The sequence below is a fragment of the Taudactylus pleione genome, unplaced genomic scaffold, assembly GCF_031769625.1.
Source record: "Taudactylus pleione unplaced genomic scaffold, aTauple2 ptg000036l, whole genome shotgun sequence".
Taxonomy (NCBI): Eukaryota; Metazoa; Chordata; class Amphibia; order Anura; family Myobatrachidae; genus Taudactylus; species Taudactylus pleione.
In genome coordinates this window covers 11,122,501-11,135,378 of record NW_028284438.1, presented here as the reverse complement: position 1 = coordinate 11,135,378, position 12,878 = coordinate 11,122,501, and positions in this window count along the sequence as shown.

Genomic DNA, 12,878 nt, shown 5'->3' with positions numbered 1-12,878 from the left:
CGTCCTGAGGGCCGAGTTTGAGAACCTATGCTCTACGCTGTTTCACGTCTTGTTATCTTCCTACTCCACCAGAGAGGTAAGGAGGATAGTCCAGACACAAATGATTGTACCCTTCCTTTCAAATAAACTTCTTTTATTCAAAGAAACTATTTTTCAGACAGTTTGGGTCAGTGGTGGAACTTGTGAGTGGTGGGCCCAGGTGCAAAAATTTGCTTTGGGCCCACCTCCTCCACCCTACTTCAAGTTCAAAGTGCAGTGGGTGACAGGGAGAGGCAAGAGGTAGACAAAGAGAGGCAAGAAGGTGACAAGGAGAGGGTGACAGGGAGAGAAAACAGGCAGTGGGTGATGTGGAGAGGGAAGAGGCAGTGGGTGATAGGCAGAAGTGACAGGCAGAGGGTGACAGGGAGAAGTAATGGGTGACAGGGAGAGGGAAGAGGCAGTGGGTGACAGAGAGAGGTAGTGGGTGACAGGGAGAATCAGTGGGTGACAGGGAGAAGGAAGAGGCAGTGGGTGACGGGAGAGAGTGAGAGGTGACAGGGAGAAGCAGTGGGTGACAGGGAAAAGCAATGGGTGACAGGAATAGTTGGCAGACAATGGGTGAAAGGGAGAGGGGATAGGTAGTGGGTGACAGGGAGAGAGTGATAGGTAGAGATGACAGACAGTAGTGACAGGGAAAAGCAGTGGGTTAGAGGGAGAGGGTGACAGGGAGAGGGAGCAGCAGTGGTTAACAGGGAGATGGTGATAGGAAGAGGTGACAGGCAGTGTGTGACAGGAAGAGGGAAGAGGCAGGGGGTGACAGGGAGAGGGTGATAGGAAGAGGTAACAGGGAGATGCAGTGGGTGCCACCACATTTTACCACACTGTAGTGCCCCACACATTATGCTACACTATAGTGCCCACACATTATGCCACCTGTAGTGCCCACATTATGCCACCTGTAGTCCCCACACATTATGCCTCCTGTAGTGCCCACACATTATGCTACACTGTAGTCCCCACACATTATGCCACCTGTAGTCCCCACACATTATGCCACCTGTAGTGCCCACACATTATGCCTACTGTAGTGCCCACACATTATGTGACCTGTAGTGCCCACACATTATGCTACACTGTAGTCCCCACACATTATGCCACCTGTAGTGCCCACACCTTATGCCTACTGTAGTGCCCACACATTATGCTAATAATGTTGATATTATGTCTGTGTTGACATGTGTGAATGTCGACCTTCTGAACATGTCAAAATCCTGAATGTTGACATTCAGACTATGTTGACATTCTGGTGTCGATGTTCTGGTACATCAGTCCCTCTGTGACTCTATGGGGCAGATTTACAACTATCCAGATTTTTATCCCGATAACTGTCATTTCTGTCACCACTCTCGGCTGAGAAGTGGATGCAAACCCATATTCAGGATTGGTGAGACCTATAACTAAGGAGTCTAACGTGCAGGCGGTGTTCACCAGGGCCCCCCCGCGAGGAGGTATGAATTTAGCTGCGTCTGACACGCAGGTCATAGCCCTCAGACTAGGTTTCCCAATACAGGTGCTGGTGAGCTCTGGAGGGAGCGGAGAAGATGTATGGCATAGTAGACAGGCCGGGTCATAACCAAATGGACAAGACAGTACCAGGGAGTAGACGTATGCAGGTCAAGGAGGATAGCTAAGGTCGGAACCCGAGTACCAAGCGCAGTACCAGGGATCAGACGAAACCGGGTCACAGACCAAGGTCAGGAACGAGCAATGAAGTCACACACAGGAACGCTGGAGCAAGGTTTGGGAGCCTATACTCTGGCACAGGAGTGCTCCCAGGGACTTCCTTAAATAGGCAGGGCTTGAATTTGGTACCTTCTGTCATGTCACCTATGGTGTGCTTGGCCCTTTAAATTCCTTACAGATCACCCCGCGCCCTCAGAGAAGCTGCGGCCGTCTGCACATTGGAGCCGAACATCAGGAGAAGAATCTGACGGAGAGAGCAGCGGGTGCCCGGGATTCCCTGCCTGCTGCCCAGCTGCAGACCAGCGCTGCCAAACCCGGTAAGTGCACACCGGGGTCCGGTACGCTGTGACAATTTATTTTCACCACATTGCGGCAATAACAAATGAAGTATTGGAAAAACACTGTACCCTTTAAGCCTAAGGGCAGTCTGAGAATAATACTGATCTTCATTGTATTTTTTTTTTGCAAGTGAAATGCAGGTATCAGCTATATCATGAGAATCCAAATAGCCATAATATTTGACCAATTATAGAAACATATGCTCATGGAATACATTATATTAATAATACATTTATATACTTATTAGTTTTGCAAGAAATCCCCCGGATGGTTGCGCAATATATCTGGTGGGGCGCAAACCCGAAAGTAATGACATCACTGGGACAGCCAGGTCACATCAAGACTATGATGGTACATTCCATGGAAGTGAGGACGCGATGGTCAGGGGAGATCACTAATTCTTATGCTATCAGTGATACATCTCCTACATAATGAAAATGATCTGTACAGATTGATGAATGCAAACACTATTATGCCATTTCATTGCACATTTGTAGGACAATACCTAACCTGCTATAGTCTGTGTATAATGCAAACTGCACATATTGCCTGACTCAGGCCCTCTCTCAAGCAGCCGCCCGCTCGTACGCGGCAGATGTTATGCATTTGCGCATATATATGCATCGCAGTGCGCATGCGTGAACTAGTCCGAGCGATCGGGAAGCGCTCGATCGCCCAGCAAAGACAGCCCAGTGGAATGAGTGACAGGAGAGGCCGTTTGAGGGTGGTAACGGGCAGGGCAGTAGTAACGGGGGTGCGATGCAGGCGTGCCAGAGTGCTTCAACGCCATTTCAGAGGCGTGCATAATTAATAGGCAGCGTCTTAGTACACGTCACCTGGCTGGTTTTTACACTGAAGTGCTCACAGTGCTTGCGGTAGGGTAAAGGCAACCGCAAGCTTTGCGGTCAGATCCGATGGAACCCAATGTACCGATGGTTGTATGTACTTCCTGGAGATGACGTGCGCTAGTGGGCGGCTAAAGACAGGCTGGTGGGCGTCTATAAACACAGTGATCGCTCGCCAAGATAGTGGGCGTGCTTATGTGTTGCTGTGCGATCGCCTGCCTTGACGTCACTTAGCTGATTTTGCATACGCTTGGAGCGAGCGGCCGCATCTAGCGAACGGGTCTTAATCAGGCCCATAGTGTGACCAGGAAACTTCAGGTGGTGTCACCAGTTCCTGTGGTAAATGATTAGCGCAGACTCTGGAATATTCATTTTTGTTCACAAATATACAGATTGTCCACATCACTAGGTTTAGACCTAATAGTTGTCTCAGAGGATGGCCTTTCCGCCCCTGCCCCTACGTACAGCACTGCAGAGTTCTTGAGGCATCATATAAATAAAAGATAATAACAATAATACTCGGGACACTGGGGGCAGAGCGGAGCTGCGGCTGCACTCCAGCTGCTGGGAGATGCTGGGCTGCTTGACCTGTGGCCACAGTGATCAGGACACTCTGGGAGTGAAGCCACGGCCAGCGCCAGGTGGGGTGCCTATTTGAACTGCCGGATCACTGAGGTCACAGTGATCGAGACTCTGGGGATAGAGCTGCGGCCGCACTGCAGATCTAAGTGGGGGTGCTGCAGGGGCTGCCCGATTACTGGGGCCACAGTGATTGGGACACTGGGGATAGAGCTGCGGCTGCACTGCAGATCTATGTGGGGGTGCCGCAGGGGCTGCCCGATTACTGAGGCCACAGCGATTGGGACACTGGGGACAGAGCTGGGGCTGCACTGCAGATTTAAGTGGGGGTGCTGCAGGGGCTGCCTGATTACTGAGGCCACAGTTATTGGGATGCTGGGGCTGCACTGCCGATTTAAGTGGGGGTGTTGCAGGGGCTGCCCGATTACTGAGGCCACAGTGATCGGGACACTCGGGACAGAGCTGTGGCTGCACTGCAGATCTAAGTGGGGGTGCCGCAGGGGCTGCCTGATTACTGAGGCCACAGTTATTGGGATACTGGGGACAGAGCTGCGGCTGCACTGCGGATCTAAGTGGGGGTGCCGCAGGGGCTGCCTGATTACTGAGGCCACAGTGATCAGGATACTGGGGACAGAGCTGCGGCTGCAATGCAGATCTAAGTGGGGGTGCTGCAGTGGCTGCCTGATTACTGAGGCCACAGTGATCAGGATACTGGGGACAGAGCTGCGGCTGCACTGCATATCTAAGTGGGGGTGCTGCAGGGGCTGCCTGATTACTGAGGCCACAGTGATTGGGATACTGGGGACAGAGCTGCAGCTGCACTGCAGATCTAAGTGGGGGTGCCGCAGGGGCTGCCCGATTACTGAGGCCACAGTGATCAGGATACTGGGGACAGAGCTGCGGCTGCACTGCATATCTAAGTGGGGGTGCTGCAGGGGCTGCCTGATTACTGAGGCCACAGTGATTGGGATACTGGGGACACAGCTGCGGCTGCACTGCATATCTTAGTGGGGGTGCTGCAGGGGCTGCATGATTACTGAGGCCAGCAGTGATCTGGACAAGTTGGAGGTGGTGCCGTGGGTACAGAGGGACCAGACGTCCCTTTGAAGTTGGCGACTGCTGAAAAATTAATTTACGGCAGTCGCCCAGTGGGCGTTTCTGACTGGTTGCATTAGATTCAATCATATCAGGGAAAGCCCAACCTGGCGTGGTCGCATTTGATACAACCATGCCAGGCAAGTGGTTTAAAAAATCTATTTTTAAACCATTAATGATTAAGGAATAAAGCATTTGATTAAAAAAAGAAAATAAATCCATAATGATTTAATAATTGGAAATTGTGCTTACCTAGCTTTAGGTTCAGTTATGTAGTGTTGAACCCATTGCTGCTCCATTCAGTCATGCATCTTCGTATGGGTCACCAGTAGCCATTGGGTGAGGGAGAAGGGGCAAACATGAATTAAAGGAACAGAGGCACAAATGGGTAGAGGCACATAGGGGAAAAGGGGACAGGGGCATAGATATGTGGGGGGACAAAAGCACAGATATGAGGGAGGCCGGAGGCACATATATGAGGGGGCACAGATATGGGTAGGGGCAGAGGAAATATTATTAAAGATGGGAAAGGACAGAAACACATATAAGGAGAGGACAGAGGCACAGATAGGGAGTGGTCAGAGGCATAGAAGTGAGTGGGGTAGCGGCATAGCTATTAGAAGGTGGCAGAGGCACATATGGTGAAGGGGAGAGGAACGATGGTAAAGAGAACAGCAAACGGTCACTGGCAGGCTGCTACTGTAGCAGGAACAGAAAAATACTCTCTACAGCAGCATAGTAGATGATGATGGACCTATTTTAATGAGGAGGCCTGGAGCTGCAGCTCCACCCACCCCATTGTTAACCCGGCCTCGGCTACAGTGGGTGCTGGGAGTGTTGCTGCTACTTCTTATATACCACATTATATCTTAAACAACTAGTTTTAAAAATATATATAGAGAGCCTCCCCTGTCATACTCCTGAGATTTGATATGAAAATTATTAGAATGATATAAAGAAGATATTTATAACTTCTTTGTTCATTGTAATCATTATTATAGTTAACACTCACTAGCTTTGTGGAGCTACCTGGGACTGCAGGGAGATGAGAGATGAGGCAGCAACAGCTCAGCCTCGCTTCTGCATACACAGACACTGCTTACAGAGCTGGGGGCGGGGTCACATCACGGCAGTAAGCTGCACAGAAAGAAAGCTAATAGAGGCATACCTTTGAGTATGGAGGGTGTGCCTTGAGCACTGATAGACGCCTTGGATGTGTCATGTGACCAGGAGGTGCACTGCAGTGTTTAGAGATCGAGCTCAGTCAGCAGCAAGAGAAGACACAGTAATGCAGGTAGGAGAATCAATGGACACTGAATCTTAGTGTAGTGAGGGAAGAGTTGCAGTGAGTAGGGGGTGAGACAGGCTCCCAGCACTCAGACCCAGGGGCGGATTTGCCGCTAGGCAACCTAAGAGGCCGCCTAGGGCCCTGCGGGTCCAAAGGGGCCCGTGACCAGGCCCTCCAAAAACTGTCCCTGGGGAGAACGTGCCGCGCTGTTTGGAACCTGCTGCTACTAGCACCGGCCGGGAGACATGACAGTCACACATATCGGTAGTGTAGTAGCATCACATTGGAGGCCTGGCTGCTACTAAGCTGAGGGAGAAGGAGGCGGAGTTGGGGCCGGAGCTGGCCGGCCCTATCATTCTATGCAGGAAGGGGCCGGCTCGTGGATGCAGCTGCTGCTGAATGGAGTGCCACAGTGAGGAGGATGACGCTGCACCCGCGGCGCAGACAGTCAGTAACAGTAATTCACTGTCACTCCCCTGCTGTGCCGCTGTTAAGGCTGGAGCTACAGTACTTGAAGAGGAGAGCCATGCAGGTCCATGGGCGCAGTGCAAATGGAGGTCATAAGCAGGTAAATTTGCTGGAGCTGGTGGGGAGGGGAGAAAGGCACTGTACTGTGAAGGGACGGGAGTCTATGCTGGGAGAGCATCTGTGAGGTAAGGGGGGACCTGTGCCATCAGGGTAGAGGGTCTATGGTTGCTGAGATGGGTCTGTAAGGGGAGGGGGTGTCTGTACTGTGAGGGGAGAGGAGACAGGGAGGAGGGTCTGTGCCGTGATGGGGTCTGTGGCTGCTGAGAGGGGTCTGTGAGGGAAGGGGGTGTCTGTACTTTGAAGGGAGAGGAGTCAGTGAGGGGAGGGTGGGTCTGTGCTGTGATGGGAGGGGGGACCTGTGGTGTGAGGGGAGAGGGTCTGTGGCTGCTGAGAGGGGTCTGTGAGGGGAGGTGGTGTTTGTACTGTGAGGGGAGGGGAGAGGAGACCAGGAGGAGAATCTGTGCGTGATGGGGTCTATGGCTGCTGAGGGGAGGGGGTGTCTATGGGGGAGGGGGGTCTGTGCTGTGAGGGGAGAGGGATGATGGGTGCTATGTAAGAGGGCAGTATATGGTGCTGTCAGGTGGGCAGTGAAGGGGCCCGGATGTCAGTGTGACTATAACAACCAGAAGCTGTGCGCATACACACATTTATTTATGAAAGGAATATATTTTATATATATATATATATATATATATATATAGCTAGCGGCATTAGCTGTGACACTCTCTACCCCTCACAGTGCTAACTCCCCTGTGCCTGCTGGTGCTGCCATATCAAAAGCGTTAAACTTTACCTGGCAGTGGCTGAGGAGACAGGATGGGTGAAGCCTGTGTGGGTTGCTACAAGTACTGGTTCGTGTGTTTGGTGGAGCCGGGACGGCAGCTGGACTCCCTGAAACTGTGGGAAGGTGTAGCCGAATGTCAGAGAGGATTAATACACTGAAGGGAGGAGAGCAACTACTGGCTTAAAGACGAATGAGTGAAGAGTCAGGGTAGCGTCAAAAGCCCACTAATAGGAGCCTGCAGGTAGTGTGAAGACGCGGTACCTGATGATGTCATTTTTCAAAAGAGCATCAGGAATAGCATTCCAGCTGAAATATATATATATATATATATATATATATATATTACTCATTTCATACATATTTAAGTTACATAATGTATAATACACAGCTAGCTACATATACATATTTAAAACAGGATGATATATAAATATATATAAGTATATATGTTAGACAGAAAGAAAGAGGAGGCGCCCCATATTGTAAAACAGCTTGGCCACTGGGTACCCACGTTATGGCATTGTTAAATTTCGTCACCATCCAGGGTGAAGAGTCCAATAATGAAAATATAGTGCTATGCATTGTTTGAAGGAGGGGGGCCCCAAACTGGTATCTTGCCTAGGGTCCCCTGAGATCTAAATCCGGCTCTGCTCAGACCCATCTCCATGTGTGCCTCCCCTCCCCAGCCATTGACCCCACCGCACGTCACTGGTAGGCAGATAGTGGAAATATTAGATTATTTACAAACAAAATGGATAAACTGCAAAATAATTTGCACATTTTCTAACACTTTATGATTATGGAAGCCAATCCCTGGTCGCTTTTTCAATCCCGGGATTGAGTTAGTCAATGGAGTGGTGGGTGTGGCTGAAGGGGCAGGCTGGCGTGGGACTACTCAGAGTGACCTCTGATGTCACTTCATGCCGCGCACAGCCGCGCAGCGCCTGTGCGAGTGCTGCAGGTGCTTAGCGCTGCCCGGCATTACAAAATTATAATAAGCGCATGCGATCACTGGTTCCGGGATTCAATTTTAAGCCAAAATTCCGGGATCCCACCAATCACGTTACCGGGATTTGCCTCACCTGGTTATGATTATAAATGATTTAATAGCTGCACTGCCTACTTAGCCGACATGCATGATTAAATGAATGGTGATTAGTATGTACAGTATTACAAAAAAAATCATAAAGCTTCCCTAATCTTTATGGGTATTAAATAACATGGCCATTATCCAATATTGCCATTAATGTTTAACCAGTTGCCTGGAATGGTCGCAATTTTCCGACCACACCAGGCAGTTCTTTATCTGCTCTGGTCGCAAAATTTTGACCAGTCAGATAAACATGAGAACGGCTGCAGACAGAGAACTTTCTAGCAGTTGCTGCTCTCAGAGGGACCTGAAGGGGGAGGCTACTTTACTTTTTCCGCTGGGAAAAAGTCAATTAACATCCCTCCTCATTCCCCTAGTGTACCTGGTGCCTGAAGCCGGTGTCAAATTGAAAGTCGCAATGTTTCCAATGTTTCTGATCTTCCGATCAGATTTTTTTTTTTTTAAACAAATCATAAAAAAAATGTTTTTGTTTTTGTTTTTTAAATGAAATCATTTTGGATAAGATAAAGTAAATGTTCCTCATCTAATTTACTCATAAAAAAAACAAACATTTCGGAGCGGTTTTTAGAAAATAAAAATCAGTTAAATGGTTAAATGGTGCCACAGGTGTACCCCTGGCCATTCTTTCTTTCTGCTTCACCATTTAGATGGAGATGTGGTGTCCTGAGGTAGCACTCGTAAAGGTCGAAATTTTGCAGTAGGGGCCCCACACTGTAAGGGGTCTATTTACTAAGCAGTGTTAGGAGACAGAGTGAAAAGTGATAAGTCAGTGATAAGGTGCCAGCCAATCAGCTCCCAACTGTCATTTTTCAAACACAGTCTGTGAGATGACAGTTGGGAGCTGATTGGCTGGCACCTTATCACTTTCTTATCACTTTTCACTCTGGGTCTGATTCAGACCCGGTCGCAAGCGCTGAGCGCTCGCAACCGGGTCGATGTTTGGCTACCGGGCATGCGCAGCTCCATCGTGCACATGCGAGAGACCCAGCTAGCGACGAGTGCTCCATCACTCCGGGTCTCACACCAAAGGGGGCGAGCTGTCGATGGTGATTGACAGCTCACCCCATTTGGTAGGCGTGGCCGGGGGTTGGCTTCACAAACAGAGGCATTTACAAGCGAACGCCTGCCGTTTGTGGGCGGCCCCACTGACATCACCAGTGATGTCAGTGGGAGAGCTTCTGGCTCTATTAGAGCCAGAAGCTCTCTGGGGCTTGCGGCCACGAGACCCTACCACAAGGGTCTCGTCGCAAGCCCGATGGTCGCGATGGTCTTGACTATCGCGACCATCAACCTGGCCGCTTGCTATAGCTGTGGGTGGTAACCCCGCTCAAAAAAAAAAAAAACGCCCTGATTCAGAGCAAGCGCTCTTTCAGAGCGTCCGTCTCTGAATCAGGCCCTCTGTCTCCTAACACTGCTTAGTAAATAGACCCTAAGTCTTGGCAACCCCTGGTTGAGGCGTTAATTGTCTTCTTACTTAAACCTGCTAAAGAAAATTGAAAAAATTGATTTATATAGACATGTATAGTTATATAATTACCATGATAAAACTATAGCCAAGGTCTTAGCCATGAGGCTGGATTAATATATTATAAGCCAACCATCCTGACCAAACAGTAGGGATGGCCATCAGTGTGGTCTCTATCGATGGTTACCATAGATGGCGATGGTGGCACAAGTATTTGATGGTTGTAAACTATGCTACGTAGTACCATTGATGGTTCACACATGTGCAGAAGAGACTCGGCCTTCATTTCCTTTGCGCGTGCCTGAATGAACGGCACATGTGCACCAGCTGGGGATGCCAGTGCAGCTTTGTTTGTTTTTGTTCAACTTCAACTGTTTAACCGTGGGCACAAATCTGAGACTCAGTAGCCCTGCCTAAGGGTGGCGGGAGGAGAAGAGTGCTACAGCACTGTATCTCCATGGCCGTAACTACCATAGGTGCAAGACGTGCAGCTGCTATGGGGACAGAGCTGAGGGGGCCCCTGTTCCTTGTCATCTGTTTTCTGCAGACTGTGCATGTGCGGGCAGTGCCTAGCACGCCAGCATCCGTCCAAGTCACAGGGCAGATGCTGTACACAAGGGGGGCTACATAGAAGGAGCATGAGCAGTGAACTTCACTGCTCCTCTCCCCCTACCAAGTTATGCTTCACCTCGTTTCACCATGAGGAAGTAATTATAGCACTAATCAGGGGAACCGCTAGAGAAACCTTACACTTCTCCACGGTAACCCCCTTTTTGAATACAACAAAGAAGTGAAAAGCTGTTTTTACAAGTGGTTCGTGAAACAGAAAAACTTATAGCAGTGCTATAATATGCACTTACATAATGCAACAAAATCTGCTTGAGTAAAGTTATAAGAATATATAATACTCTAATGCAATATAACAATCAAGTAACATGATGCTGGTACCAAACTTGTGTAGTGGTATACAGATACAAAAAATGAACCAGGTTCTAATGTATGGAACTAGTTTTGATTAGTCCATGCCATTAATTTTATATCAGAGAGCCTATGACTGGTGTTCAATAGATATTTGAGTAGTCAATATATAGCAGACACATTGCAGCAGATACAATTATATCCAATTAAATGTTATTAATAATCCAAATATCCGATGTAAATATATATATATATATATATATATATATATCTATATGAATAGACCCCTAAAAGCCTGGCAGCTAAGCGTCTGTGACCAATGAGCAATTTGATAAAATGGATTGCGTTATTAATACTCGATGTAACATTGCTTTGGTGTTTGTGGTGCATATTGTTTTAGCATCTGTTAAAAAAAAAAAAAATGTTATGTCTTTACACTTCCCTCCTTTGTAATTTATAGCAGCCCTGAGCTGGGGCATTTGTCTTGGCTGTTGAACCTCTTCTTGCATGTGTAAGTAATAATAGTAAAGGCATCCCAAGCTTTCAATACGGGGATGTAGAGATTAAAAGTATCAGCTTATGCAGACTATTTAGCACTCAATATCACTAACATGATTGTGTGTGCCTGAAGTATTGAGTGATTTACTGTCTCAGGCTTAAAAGCCAATTTGATTAAAACAGAAGTAATATGTGTTCAACTGTCAGCCACCGAGAAATACACATTGGAAGGCTCTTTTACATTTCTATGTGGCTTATCTCACACCCACATATTTAAAACTATTGCAGAGAATGATCCTAACAAAATGATGGTAACAAAATGTCTGGAATGCTGGAGCAAATATTCTATATCTAGTTTATGATAAATGACAGAATTGTTATTATGATCCTGCTCACACATATCAAAGCAAATCATTTGTCTTATTTGGTCACAAAAAAGTGATAGACTATATAGAGAACAGGTTCTCAAACTCAGTCCTCAGGACCCCACACAGTCAGTGGCATAACTAGGGTATTTGGAGCCCAGGGCAAATTTGAAAATGGAGTCCCCCTCCGTATGCACGTGCCGCAAAAAATGGGTTGGGTCACAAGGGGTGGGGTCACTTAACAATGGGGCGTGTCAACAGGACACAAATACCCATTTCTCGTCACTCTTAACATTCCTTTCCATATGCACCTTAACCCCTGTAGTGCTCCTTATACAGTCCACCCTATGCAGTGCCCCCAGTAGTGCCCCTTGTACAGTACCCCAGTAGTGGTCCCCCCTTGTGCAGCTCCCCATTTGTTCCCCTTGTACAGTGCCCCCAGTAATGGTCCCCCTTATACAGGCCCCCAGTTGTGCCCCTTATACAGTTCCCCCAGTAGTAATCCCCTTTATGCAGCTCCCCAGTAGTGGTCCCTACTATCCTGTGCCCCTTGTAGTGGTCCTCCCTATTTAGTGCCCCAGTGCAGTGTACCTTGTGCCTCCAGTAGTAAGAAACACCAGGACCGGCCTCCAGTAGTAAGAAACACCAGGACCGGCACTGGGAAGCCTAGCGCCGGTCTTGTGTAAATGTGTAGCGCTGAATGCACTCACTGCGGTCAGCACTACACTGGGTAACTAGGTGCCGCCGGTCCCACGGTGCCCAGGGCACGTGCCCCGCTTGTCCTGCCCTAGTTACGCCACTGCACACAGTGCATGTTTTCCAGGTCTCTTCACAGAATCAAAAGTGAAATAATTATAACCACCTGTGGATCTCTTAAAATGTATCAATGAGTAATGAATACACCTGTGCACCTACTGGGTGACCTGAAAAACGTGACCTGTGTGGGGTCCTGAGGACCGAGTTTGAGAACCACTGATATAGAGGCATAATGTATTATCAATTTACACCAGTGGCATACTGGTAACGCATTGTCTTCCAGGTATTAGCTTGCATTGGCTAAACATAAGTTGCATTCACTCAGGGAATCGGTATGTTATACAGCCGGATGTCAGCCCTGGCGGATGAAATACAGATGCTGGAAGGCCGGCATGTGGAGATCCCGACAGGGTAAGTATAAAGGCTATCCCTAACCTTCCTTTGGAGTGCCTAACCCTAACCTCCCCCTTGGGGGTGCCTGACCTCCTTCCCGTAGCCTAACCCTCCGGGGGGGTGCCTAACCCTAAGTCCCCCCGGGAGACCCTAAACCTAACCCTCTCCCCCCCCTACGGCTATCCGCTTCCGATG